Source organism: Chionomys nivalis, chromosome 22, assembly GCF_950005125.1.
Source record: "Chionomys nivalis chromosome 22, mChiNiv1.1, whole genome shotgun sequence".
Lineage (NCBI taxonomy): Eukaryota > Metazoa > Chordata > Mammalia > Rodentia > Cricetidae > Chionomys > Chionomys nivalis.
In genome coordinates this window covers 53759544-53772678 of record NC_080107.1, presented here as the reverse complement: position 1 = coordinate 53772678, position 13135 = coordinate 53759544, and the positions used below count along the sequence as shown (strand labels likewise).

The window sequence follows — 13135 nt, the reverse complement described above, 5'->3', positions numbered from 1 at the left end:
TACCTGCACCCCAAAAGATCTCATTACAGATCTCACAACAGATGGTTGTGAGCCACCATGTGGTTGCTGGGAATTGAACTCAGGACCTCCGGAAGAACAGTCCATGTTCTTAACCGCTGAGCCATCTCTCCAGCCCCCTCTATATAACTCTTATATTGCAACTACTTATACATTTTCTTGGACATCTTTTTCTTTGTCTGTTTACTATGAGTGGCAACTTTGGGAGGGAACCCATCTACCCATGATTAGACCATCTAACACAACTATTCTTATTTTTGGCTCACCCTAACATTAACCTAAACTAGTGGTTTCATATCTTTGAAATTACTTTTATGCATTTTATTGTTTTCTCATTTCTCACACTAACACTTTCCATATCATGCTATAACTGTTGTGATATTATTTTAAAGGCTGCATAATATTTACTTAGCAGGGTGGGCCATAATTTATTGAATCCAATTCCTAGAATTACACAATAAGTTGCTTCTAATTTTTCATTAATTTAAGAAACATTGTAATGAAAACAATCAAACAACTTCATATGTAGTACTTGAATTCCCAGACAGAGATTACTAATTGAAAGGTGGACTGATTTTCATTTACCTTTTGCTATACCCTAGCCAGGTGTTTCCCAAAGTTTCATCGCCTGTACCATGGAGATCTTTCAGGATTACTGCAAACATTGGAGACATTCCATAAATAGTACAGCTCAGAGCAGCACTGGTGGACACTCAGTAAATGACTGTCAAGTCCAAAGGGTTCTCTCCAGACCCATGGTGGCTGGTATCCCTTCACTGCCTCTCCTCTCTCTCAGACAATGGTTTTCCTTCCTTCCTTCCTTCCTTCCTTCCTTCCTTCCTTCCTTCCTTCCTTCCTTCCTTCCTTCCTTCCTTCCTCCCTCCCTCCCTCCCTCCCTCCCTCCCTCCCTCCCTCCCTCCCTCCCTCCCTCCCTCCCTCCCTCCCTCCCTCCCTCCCTCCCTCCCTCCCTCCCTCCCTCCCTCCCTCCCTCCCTCCCTCCCTCCCTCATTTGTGATGGTCTCACTATAGCTCAGGCTGGCTGAAAACTCATGGGAATCCTTCTGCTTCCACCTCTTGAGTACTGAGATCACAGCTGTATGTAAGCTGTTATGCCCAGCTCAGACAATGTTTTCTTGTTCATCTGAGGTCCTGATGGGCAGCTGGCAGGCCATCAGGGAATGGCTATTTCATGAGCATCAGAAGTGCTGAGTCCTATCTCCTCTACACAGCCGCACTGTGGACACATACTCTTGGCACCCATGCTCTCCATTGTTCAGCAGAATTTCATGTCACTTTCTCCCAGAGGCCCTTGCTTTTTTTTTTTTTTTAAATATAATGGACAACTTGGTGATTTGTTACTTTCTGACCACTTACGATGACACATTTAAACACTCCTTTCTCACTCCTAGGCATACAATAAAAGGAAAAATAAATGCAAAATAAATTTGGTGACCTATTCCTAAAGATGTCACATTGGAAGGCCTACTTATCTGAATAATTTTCTTTATCCAGGACATCAGTATCCATGTGTCCACCACTAGGAGTGCCCTCCTTGTTTGTGTGCTGCCCTTGAGAACACGTGGATACAAATGCTCTTGCCTCATTAAGGGAAACCATACTGAGTTTCTATGCAACATTCACAGGTCTTTAGATTTTAAGGCAGATCTCAGAACCATTTTGTAGATGGTTTAAATGCCAATCAACACAACACACACAAAATCAACAACAACCATAATTAAATTAAAGCAATCATAATATTAGCAGTTATGATCAAGTTCATGTATAGGTGGGCATGAAAACTGTGTCGCAACTGCTATGAGACTGACAATAATTGTGGGATGCCATTGTTCATCTCTGAATGGCAGAATAGGGTATGTCTACACTGGCCCTTTGTTCTCTGGAAATTACTGTACTACCTGACTTTCTCAGTTATATTCTGGGAGAGCGCAGCCCACTCTACTCTTTCTTCTTTCTTTCCTTCATTGCTGGTGCCAAGGCAATGACAATGTAATGACCTTTTCCTGACAAGTATCTTTATTTTGAATCCTAAGGGAGAAAGGAATTGATATTATTGAGTGACTATACCCAGCCACTTTCATGCAATGCATACACAATTCTCAAGGCAACCCTGCAAGACAGTGCTATTATCCTCATTCTTGGTGAGGAAACACACTCTAAAAGGTGGAGCAACTTGTCAAGGTCATACATCTGGGAAGGATGTGCTCAAGCCAGGATGTGCTTGTGGTGTCATGCTGAGGGCTTCTCCATCCTGAGGCCCAAGAGGCTCTCCAACTGCCCTGGTATGGAATCCGACCTGGGACAGACAGCACAGCTCATCTAAGCACATCCTTCCTCCCAGAACAGGCAAGTACAAAGACTGCAGACCTATTCATGGTCCTGCTATCCCATTCATTATTACTGTGCTTTCACAATTTATTTAATTCTTTCCCCCCAGAAAACCAGAGCCCTCTTAATTATGTTCCCCTGAGGTGAGCTGCTACTAATTGGAAATGTGGCAGACGAAATAAAGGAACACTGATTGGTCAAACACATAACACATAGCTCCCCAGACAATGGGGGAGGAGTGGCTGGGGAGGAAAACCCACCACAGGTGAGTACATATGCCTAGCTATCAGGAAGGAATACAACCTGGGACAGCACTGGGATTTGAGAAGCTCGCTGTCCCCTCCAAACCTCACAAACTACTCAGCCAGCCTCATTGTTTTCAGGTGACACACCCACCTTTGCTCTCAGGGGTACAATGCCTTCATACCCAATGCTCTTCTCAGGCAAAGGGAAGAACATGAGGCTGCCCTCAATTTGTTATTTTTAAAAGGCAAGGAAAGACCTCAAAGAGTCCTCACTCACTCAAGCTTCCCTTTTCTTTCTTGTTTTCAATGAAACAAATGTATAAATACAACTTGCCTTACAGTTTTAAATACTGCTCTAAATCAAGAGGCCTGGCTTTATTAGAAAGGCCAAAGGACAAAAGAATGGAGAGCGGAGCAGAAGAGAGACGGTAGTTCATCTTACCGAAGAACATTCATCACTACAGCTGTGGTCTTATGAAAGTAACATAGCCTACCATGGGAGCCAGGTAGCACAGAAAACTGACAAGGGCAGCCACCATTACTTGACTGTGTGTCATGAGTCAGTGTAGGCTGAGGCCCGGCAGAAACTCCTACAGTACTCATGACAATGAGGGATCATGAAAGCCGGGGAAAGCTGAGGTCAGGTAGGTGAACAGAAACAGACCTGAGGTTGTAAACCACATCAACAAGACTGAGGAGACACAGATTCACCATGTCTCAGGAGACAAACGTTAGCATTACTAAGGAGAGAAACAGGCAAAAAGAAGAATGACCTCCTCCAGTCTGCTCTCAGACACGAGCCTGAGGTGTTGTCTACTCACCTTTCTCCGATGCTCTTTTATCACAAGAACCATCTAGTCCTAAATGGTCTCTGAGCTCTCAGGCATGTGCTGTCCCTCTGTTGCCTAAAGACCTACAGAGCCCAAGCTGCCACTTCCCAGATCACCCTAGTGTTCTCACACCTTCCCTGTGACAAGCTTGGGCCTGGCTCCCCTTTGGGAAATATCATATACAAGTTGGAATATTCCTCTAGATGTTAGCAACAAGAAAACAAAACTCTGTTTCTTCACATGTACAGTGGAGAGTAGGGAGGACAAAGACAGCTGCAAAGCCCTATACCGAGCACACACCAGACACCAAGGGCCGCGTGGGAATCCTCAAATCATCCAGCTGATGCTACTGTCTTATAGATTTAGAAGGCATTCTCAGACATTTACCCACAGTCACTTATTAACAGTGATACCACCCTAACCCTTATTGCCTATGGTCTGTTACACTACTTAAGAAGGGTTTGCCAATTGGGTTAGTTTGACCAACAAGCTTCACCCAGGGATTCCACAATTTTTGCCTTCTTGGGACTGGAATTAAAGATGGTCCTCCATGCTTGTTGGGTATTTATGTGGATTCTGGGGCTCTGAACTCCAGACCTACTCTTCAGGCTTGCAGGGCAAGTACTTAACCTGGTAAACAATCTCCTGAGCCCTGATGCTCTTCTAAACAGTTATCTAAAGCAATTTATGATGGAAGTGGGTCTTGTATTAATCTGTTGCTTTCATTGGTTAATTAATAAAGAAACTGCCTAGGCCCATTTGATAGGCCAACCCTTAGGTGGGTGGAGTAAACAGAACAGAATGCTGGGAGAAAGAAGATGAATCAGTGAGTCGCCATGATTCTCCCACTCCAGACAGACGCAGGTTAAGATCTTTCCTGGTAAGCCAGCTCGTGGTGCTACACAGATTATTAAAAATGGGTTAGATCAATATGTAAGAGCTAGCCAATAAAAAGCTGAAACTAATGGGCCAGGCAGTGTTTAAAAAGAATATAGTTTCTGTGTAATTATTTCGGGGCATAAGCTAGACATGCGGGCGGCCGGGTGCCGGGGACGCAGCCCTGCTGCTCATATTACAACAGAGTCCCAAATATTGTTTATAAATGTTCTTTTACATTTAAAGGGGGATATGATATAGATATGAATAATTTGCATTGGTATGATTTTAAGGTCAATTTTGTTATAAGTATATGTATTTCTAATCTTGGTTAAGGTATTGTGATTGTATAGTTCATTTAAAAATGTAATGTATATAGGTTGTTAATGGATAATCATCGATAATTGTCAAGCTTTTAGTCATGTTAGTTAGATTTTCTAGATGTACATAGATATATTTCAGCTAGATAGACATTCTTCATATCTTTCAAAGACTACAAAATATGACATTTAATGTTTTAATAACTTAGGGCTTTTCATGACAATGAGACACGTCTGCTCCTGGCAGCACCAATCTACTTCAAGAGGAAGATGGGCACTAAAGAGGCTCCTTAAGGAGTTTGATAGCCATTTGGGCAAGAAACTGCTCTTGCCTGGACTGTTGCATAAACTGGACACAGAAAACCCACAGAGCCGGGCGGTGGTGGCGCACGTCTTTAATCCCAGCACTCGGGAGGCAGAGGCAGGCGGATCTCTGTGAGTTCGAGACCAGCCTGGTCTACAAGAGCTAGTTCCAGGACATGCTCCAAAAAACACAGAGAAACCCTGTCTCGAAAAACCAAAAAAAAAAAAAGAAAACCCACAGAAAGAGGACTGCTAAACTTGCCTAAAGGTGAGATGGTTTTTCGGGGTTCCTGACTCATGAAAGAGTCTGCAAGACATTCTGCAGGACACAGCAGAAAGTGACTGAACTGTCTTTGAAATTTCCTGCTTGATGAAAATGTCTGCTGGATACTATGGGCCTAAAGGCTGAAGATGGATGCCCCAACGGTACAAAAGAACTTTGGGTGACTGTCCAAGCAGTGAGATGTCTCTGTCATTTCTAGAGTTTTGGATCTCTTGTTTGCTTAGGTAATATTATATCCTTCTGGAGTCTTTGATGGAGTTGAAGAATGGTTAGTTATAGTTATAGTTTTCCTTAGTTATGATAAAAGATAAAATATAAATATTGTAACTGTAATTCTTGCTTGATAACTGTTTTGCTATATGTAATCTTACTATGTTAAAGTAAAAGCCTTTCTTTTTTGTTTAAACAGAAAAAGGGGAAATGATGGAGGTGGGTCTTGTATTAATCTGTTGCTTTCATTGGTTAATTAATAAAGAAACTGCCTAGGCCCATTTGATAGGCCAACCCTTAGGTGGGTGGAGTAAACAGAACAGAATGCTGGGAGAAAGAAACTGAGTCAGTGAGTCGCCATGATTCTCCCACTCCAGACAGACGCAGGTTAAGATCTTTCCTGGTAAGCCAGCTCGTGGTGCTACACAGATTATTAAAAATGGGTTAGATCAATATGTAAGAGCTAGCCAATAAAAAGCTGAAACTAATGGGCCAGGCAGTGTTTAAAAAGAATATAGTTTCTGTGTAATTATTTCGGGGCATAAGCTAGACATGCGGGCGGCCGGGTGCCGGGGACGCAGCCCTGCCGCTCATATTACAACAAATTTATACAAATATGTTCAACAGTCTCCAACGTAAGAAAAGAAATACTTTAATCCCAGCACTCAGGAGGCAGAGGCAGGCAGATCTCTGTGAGTAAGGTCAGTCTGGTCTACAGAATGACTTCCAGGACAGCCAGGGCTACAAAGAGTAACCCTGTCTCAGAAAAAGAAAGAAAGAAAGAAAGAAAGAAAGAAAGAAAGAAAGAAAGAAAGAAAGAAAGAAAGAAAGAAAGAAAGAAAGAAAGAAAGAAAAGAAAAGAAAAAGCTGCCACAGGAACAACAGAAGCCACAGTGATATTAGTACCTGGGTTTCATGCTGTGACACTTGCTAATGCCACAAATTGTGTAAGTTTTTCTTGTTATCATTCCTCAATGATACAAATAAAAACTCTTTACATGGCATTACATTAGGAATCATAAGTAATCTAGAGAAGGCTTAGAGTATGTTTACATACACATAAGCACCACAGTATACGGAGACTTGAACATCAGGAAAGGGAAACCACTCTCTTGTGTCTCTATTGTATGGTGTTTTTCATATGTCTATCAGTCTCACTAAGTGAACATTAGCATGTGACAGACATGACACGGGCTGGGGAAAAGGGAATGAAAAGAGATGCACCTAGCTCAGTCTATTAGTATTCCAGAGCAAGTGGCACATTAAATAAGTACATGACTATCTGTAGCTACCAGCACCCCATAAAACCCTGGGAGAAATACAGGAATGAAAAAGGTACAAATTAAATAAGAAAAAGGGGTTTATCTCCATAAATAAATGTATACTAAAAAACACAAATGCAACTGGTAAGCATCAGATTTTCTCTTTATGTTTTTCTAGCTCTAAGACATCCCAAATACCAGTATGCTTAACAGCCAATGACCCATTTAGTCTAGTTTCTCAGATCAAATGTTTAGGGGAGATACTTAGAATCTAGAGCCGTTCTAGTGCTTCTCCTATTGTCCCTGGTGCTAATCACTGTGGGGACAGAGTTATGTCTCCCTAAAGCTAGGTCACAAAGTGCACTGATGCACTGCAGAAACATCCATTGCTCCCTTGTTCTGTGGCCAGTGATCCCTACCCTCCCCTTGCTCCCAGGGATAGGCCGAATGTCTTTGCTCTAGACACTGCAATATTTGCCTCATCAATCCCAGGGACAATCACATCAGAACACATCTTGAAAACTGGAAAACCGGGCCAACCATGAGAAGGAAAGTACAAGTCAGAGCTAGCTGTTCCATGACACTGGGGCCAGGGAGGAAGGCTGCTGTCTCTTATGGTAGGCAGCAAGTGGCAGTTGGAAAATAGGACTGCAGGCTGCATCCAAGGGTTTAGTAAGGAAGCAGAAGACAATCGGAACATTAGGAGAATGCTTCAAAGCATAGATGGGTAAGCCAACAAGCCCTGGCAGGCACATTCCTTTGTTCACTAATTCTGCTATGGCTTGAAGAGGGGTTTCTATACCAAGTTCATGCTGAGGGAGAGTTCTCATGAATAAATTAATGCCAGGTCTCAGGTAACCTTGAGACCAGACTATTAGAAGGTAAGGGTCCCCCTCCTGCTACTTTCACTGTGACCATTTTGCTGGTCTTGCTCTAGCCCCTCTGTTTTCCCATTTTGTACAACAGACCCTTAGCAGACGCCAAATAAATGCTAGTGAAGTGAAAGCTGAATTCCAGAACTGTGATTTAAAACAAAACAAATGAAACAAACTCCCTCTTCTTTTTATAAATTACTCAGCTGTTTTGGTATAGCAAGAGGAAAGGGCCAAGGAAGACACTCTGAGAATCTTAGCAATATCAGGAAGCAATGCTGCTGAAGCTGGTGACAGCAGACTTGCTGCAGGAAGCTCTGCAGAATCCATGCTAAGGTCTATTGCATAGTGCTCATCTCTGTACAGCATGGCTCTTTGTTGTATTTCCTTTTCAATGGCTAAAAAATTGTGACAAAACAATACTTCCTTACTAACAGCAATAAGAATGTATTAACATCAACTGCATTTGGAATTAGTGGTCTCAGTTGTATTTCAGACCTTGGAACTATATAGCTATTGAATATATACATAGTCTAGTGAGTTAGACAGTTGAAACATACTACAAATTACTCAATTATATACTTTCTTTGTTCTATAATTTAGTACCATAGGGAAGTTTCTTTCTTTACTTTTATTTATGTATATTTGTGTGTGCCCATTTATTCAGGAGTTTGGGTAGGACAGAAGAGGGAGTCAGAATTCAATAAAATGGATCTACAGGTAGTATATGGATGCTGGAAACCAAGCCTGGATCCTTGGAAAGAAAGAAAAGCAAGTGCTCTCAATCGCTGAGGCAGCTCTTCAGCACTAACTGCATATTTTCAAAAGGGTAAATTTTGTAATACGCAAGTTCTACTTTGACAGAAAAAAAAAACTGAACGGATTATAGAGAAGTCAGTTTTCTTATACTGTCCACAAGGCATTAGGTACTGAGATCCATAGAGTCTGTAGCAAAGACAAAAAGGCTCCAGTCTCTTCCTTTCACTTTTGGCCTAGAAGACAGTTTACTCAGACATGCAAAGTGTCCTCTGAAGGCCACTGGCACTTTGTGTTTTGGTGCCAATGAGGGAAGTGGAGTGGAGTGTTGGCAGAGGTTTCTGTCCCCTTCTCCCCAGTCCTGTAGCCATTCAGTCCCAAAGAAATACACAGAGGTTTATATTAATCATAAACTGATTGGCCTATTAGCTCAGGCTTCTTATTAACTCTTTCTTACATCTTAAATTATTCCATTATTATTGTCTATGTTAGCCATGTGGGTTGGTACCTTTTTCAGCAAGGCATTCTCATCTTCCTTCCTTGTTGCTATTTGGTTCGGTGACAATACCAACTGAATCTTCCCTCTTCCCAGAATTCTCCTGTTCTCATTTCCCCGCCTCTACTTCCTGCCTGGTTACTTGCCAATCAGCATTTTATTAAACAAGTACAAAAAACAATTTTTTACAGGGTAAAACCATTGTCCCACAGCAGTGCATCCTAGTGGAGGGTTCAATACCGTCAATACTTAACTTCTTTTTGCCCACTTGGCACTAGATTCTTCATGCAGAACAGGAAGATATATTTATCTGCATTGCAGGCAATGACTTTGAGGTGAAGGAAATGGGGCTCACTTAAGCACACTCAGTTATTACCACAGTTTGGACTCAGGACTTTAATTACAGTCTTGACTTCTTTCCCACTCAGGCTACTTATTCAGATCTCAGGAGCAAGTTCAGTCAAATCTTTGTTGAGAATTTATTTAGAAATATATAGTTTCCTTTTGTTCAACTAGCACACTTTTGTGTGTGCCTGTGTGTGTTTACAGAACTTAAGAGTTCTGTTGACGTGAGACACAATTGCTCCTGGCAGCACTGATCTATTCCCAAGAGAATGTTGAGCACCAAAGATATTCCACTTGGAGCTTTTTTTTCTTCTTGGCAAAAACTGGCTTTTGGGCAAAGAAATGCCCATGCCTCAACCAGTGACAAGATATATAGTATCTGGAAATGGATAAACAGGACTGTCAAATCTTGCCAAGACAGGGTAAGATGGTTTTGAAAAATTTCTTGCCTTTAAAAATGGTCTGTCAAATACTCTAGGCCTTAGCCAAAAGTTGGTTGCTTCAATGTTGCAAATGAGACTTTGGGTGATTGCCCAGGTAGCCAGTTGTCTCTGTTATTTGTTACATGTTTTAGAAGTTGCTTGATTGTACTTCCTACTTACTCAAGTAATATTATTTCCCTTCTCAGATCTTCGAGGGGTTAGAGACTAGATAATTGTAGTTACTTCCTTTATGACTTGGCCAAGTTATTTATTATACAAGACTTAAGCTAGTTAAATAGGATATTTGTTCTTATTATATATAATTTTGTATTAGGCTTAAAACTCTATTATTTAAACAAAAGGGGGAGGTGCTGTACGAAGACCTGCGGCTTGGAAGTACCCGCCTACTGAGGTGTTGCCTCTTATACTATATATGCGGATAAAAAAATCTCGGTCTGCCCCTTTTTCTCCTTCCCCTTGCTCCTTTCTGCTGGCTGCTTGTTTTGGATCGTGTGATTCAACTGGAGGATTCTGATTTGTGAGTTTAGCCCTAAATAAATAACTATCCATTCCTCAATACTCAACTAGTGTGGGATTTCTTTTAAGTGTCCGGTCACAAGTACAGATGACCTGACCGTCAAGCCCAATATATATCCAAATTCTTTCATTTGCCTGAGTGTGAAATCCCCATCTTCTCCTCACACATCGTCACTTCTTTGTGGACTCTTCACATTTGATGCCTTCTCTGAGGACTAGACCCTCCTCTAAGTCCCTTGCCACTTCTCACGTTAAGACAAACAAATAAACAACCACAAAGCTCCACTCCCCCTTTCTTGCTGGGATGCATCTTCCTATGCCTGGTGACAAGTACAGAGTAAGCACTTATGAGTACTTAATGCATCAAGGAAGCACATAGCTTTTGTGTATGTGTTAAAATTCTTTAATACAATCTATAACAGCCAAGAACTGGGCACATGGAAGAGAATTTTAGCCAAACCTGCCCATCTACTCTACTTCCATCCTAATTAGGTGCAATAAATTTCAACTGGATTTTGTTGGAGAAGCTCCTTTCCCTGCTCCCTCTTCCTCCTCCTCCTTCACACACACACACACACACACACACACACACACACACACACACACACACGTAGGAGGAGGGCCCACTTGTTCAAACCAGCGGCCTGGCTAGCTTAGCCCCGAAATAACCACAAAGAGACTGTATTAATTAAATCACTGCTTGGCCCATTAATTCTAGTTTCTTATAGGCTAATTTTTACATCTTAGTTTAACCCATTTCTATTAATCTGTGTATCGCCACATGGCAGTGGCTTACCAAATAAAATTCCCAGTGTCTGTCTCTGGTGGATCCATGGCATCTCTCTACGACTCTGCTTCCTTCCTCCCAGAATTTAGTTCTGTCTTCTCCACCTACCTAAGTTCTGCCCTATCAGGCCAAGGCAGTTTCTTTATTCATTAACCAATGAAAGATGCACATAGACAGAAGGACTTCCCATACCATTTCCCCTTTTCTGTTTAAATAAAAAGGAAGGCTTTAACTTGAACATACTAAAATCACATATAACAAAAGTTATCAAGCGAGAATTCAGTTACAATATTTATATCAACTTTATCTTTTATCATAACTAAGGAAAACTATAACTATAAATCTTCACTCCATCAAAGACTCCAGAAGGATATAATATTACCTATGTAAACTGGAAGTGCATTGTAAGCAATTTCCAAAACTCTAGAATTGACAGAGACATCTCGCTGGCTGGATAGTTCCCCAAAGTTCTTCTGTACCATTAGGGCATCCATCTTCAGCCTACAAGTACATAGTATCCAGCAGACTTTTCCATGAAGCAGGAAATTTCAAAGACAGTTCCGTCACTTTCTTCTGTATCCTGCAGAGTGTCTCGCAGACTCTTTCATGAAGCAAGAACCCTGAAGGATCATCTCATCTTTAGGCAAGTTCAGCAGTCATTTCTCTGCGGGTCCTGCATGTCCAAAGAAGCAGTCTAGGCAAGAGCAGTTTCTTGCCCAAATGGCTAACCAACTCCATACGGAACCTCTTCAATGCCCATCATCCTTTTGAAGTAGATTGGTGCTGCCAGGAGCAGATGTGTCTCACTGTCAGGAAAAGTCCTAAATTTTTAAAACACTTAAATGCCATATTTTGAAGGTCTCTGAAAGATTTGAAGAATACCTAACTAATTGAAATACATCTCTATATATCTAGAAAACCTAACATGACTACAAGCTTGACTATTATAGATGATTATCTATTAACCTATATTTCTTAATTATACATTACATTTTTTAAATGAGCTGGACAAACAGAATGGTGTGCCAACGTGGGGCTGACCAAATCTACTTAAAAGCCTGAGAGAGCTTGGGGAGTTATTCTAGATTAAAAAGAATACAGTTGAACATGAATTCTTAATAGTAGCATTTTCTTGGGTGGGCTCTACTTGCTACAGGCAAGTGCTCTCATTTAAAAGAGGTTTCCTGACTCAGCTTTAGCTGCAAAACCTTGCAGCTCTTTTAAAAGGTCCTGCCACAAAACATTTAAATGGTGTTGATGAAAAGCTGACTGCATGATTTTTGGTGGTGACAGGGACCTTGAAACACCATAGGGCTGTGGCAACAGACATGGCTCTGGACAGTACCTCCACCATGAGGCTGGACTCTCAGAAAGCTAAGGAATGAGCTGGATCCAACCATCAAAGTCACAGCTTTAATCTTAGCCATATTGCTTAATAAATTAAAGATGTATGTGGTCAGAAAAAAGAGAGAAATATAGTATAGATAGATTCAAAGACAAAGAAAGCCTCTAAATGTTTTACAGTGTGTTTAAAAAATATATGCAGGCTTGGGAGTATATTAAGGTTAAAGTCCTTAAAAGGAAAAAAAAGATAGTAGTTAGGTATGGTGGCACACATCTTTAATCCCAACACTTGGAAGGCAGAGGCAGACAGACCTGTGAGTTCAAGGTGTGGTAATACACACCTTTATTCCTAGCACTTGGGAGGCAGAGGCAGGCAGATCTCTGTGAGTTCCAGGACAGTCAAATATACACAGAGAAACCCTGTCTCAAAAAGCCAAAATTATTAAATTAAAAAATAAATAAAATAAATAGAGGTTAAAATAAAGTCACATAAAGATGAAAAATACACAGAGAGTCTGGATACTGTATGTCATTATGTTCTCTTTGAATTGTTTGAAAGCTGAGGAAGGAGCAATAGCTGCTAAAAGATATTTGATTATAAATCCAAGATAGGTATTTTGAAAATACCTTGACTTCAAAGTTGAAGTCAAAAGGTATATTACTTTGGAGAAGAGGTTTTGTTTTTGTTTCCATAGGAAATGAGAGGTTGTAGATTCATTCTGGGTTAAAAAAAATCAGGTTTGATCAAGGAAGACCACCTGAGAAATCTCTGGTAGGAGCAGATGGCCCAGATGTCTGAGTTCTACATCCAGAACAGATTCAAGACTGCTGCCTGATATGATCAAGCCTCACAGGATACTACAGTCAGGACTTGATCATAATT

General features: G+C 41.1%; 1 protein-coding gene across 5 annotated transcripts in view; it reads right to left on the bottom strand.

Moving 5' to 3' along the window:
* The window catches only part of Dennd1a (DENN domain containing 1A), a 555957-nt gene that overhangs the window by 195336 nt on the left and 347486 nt on the right, over positions 1–13135 (bottom strand). The window lies entirely within an intron of this gene.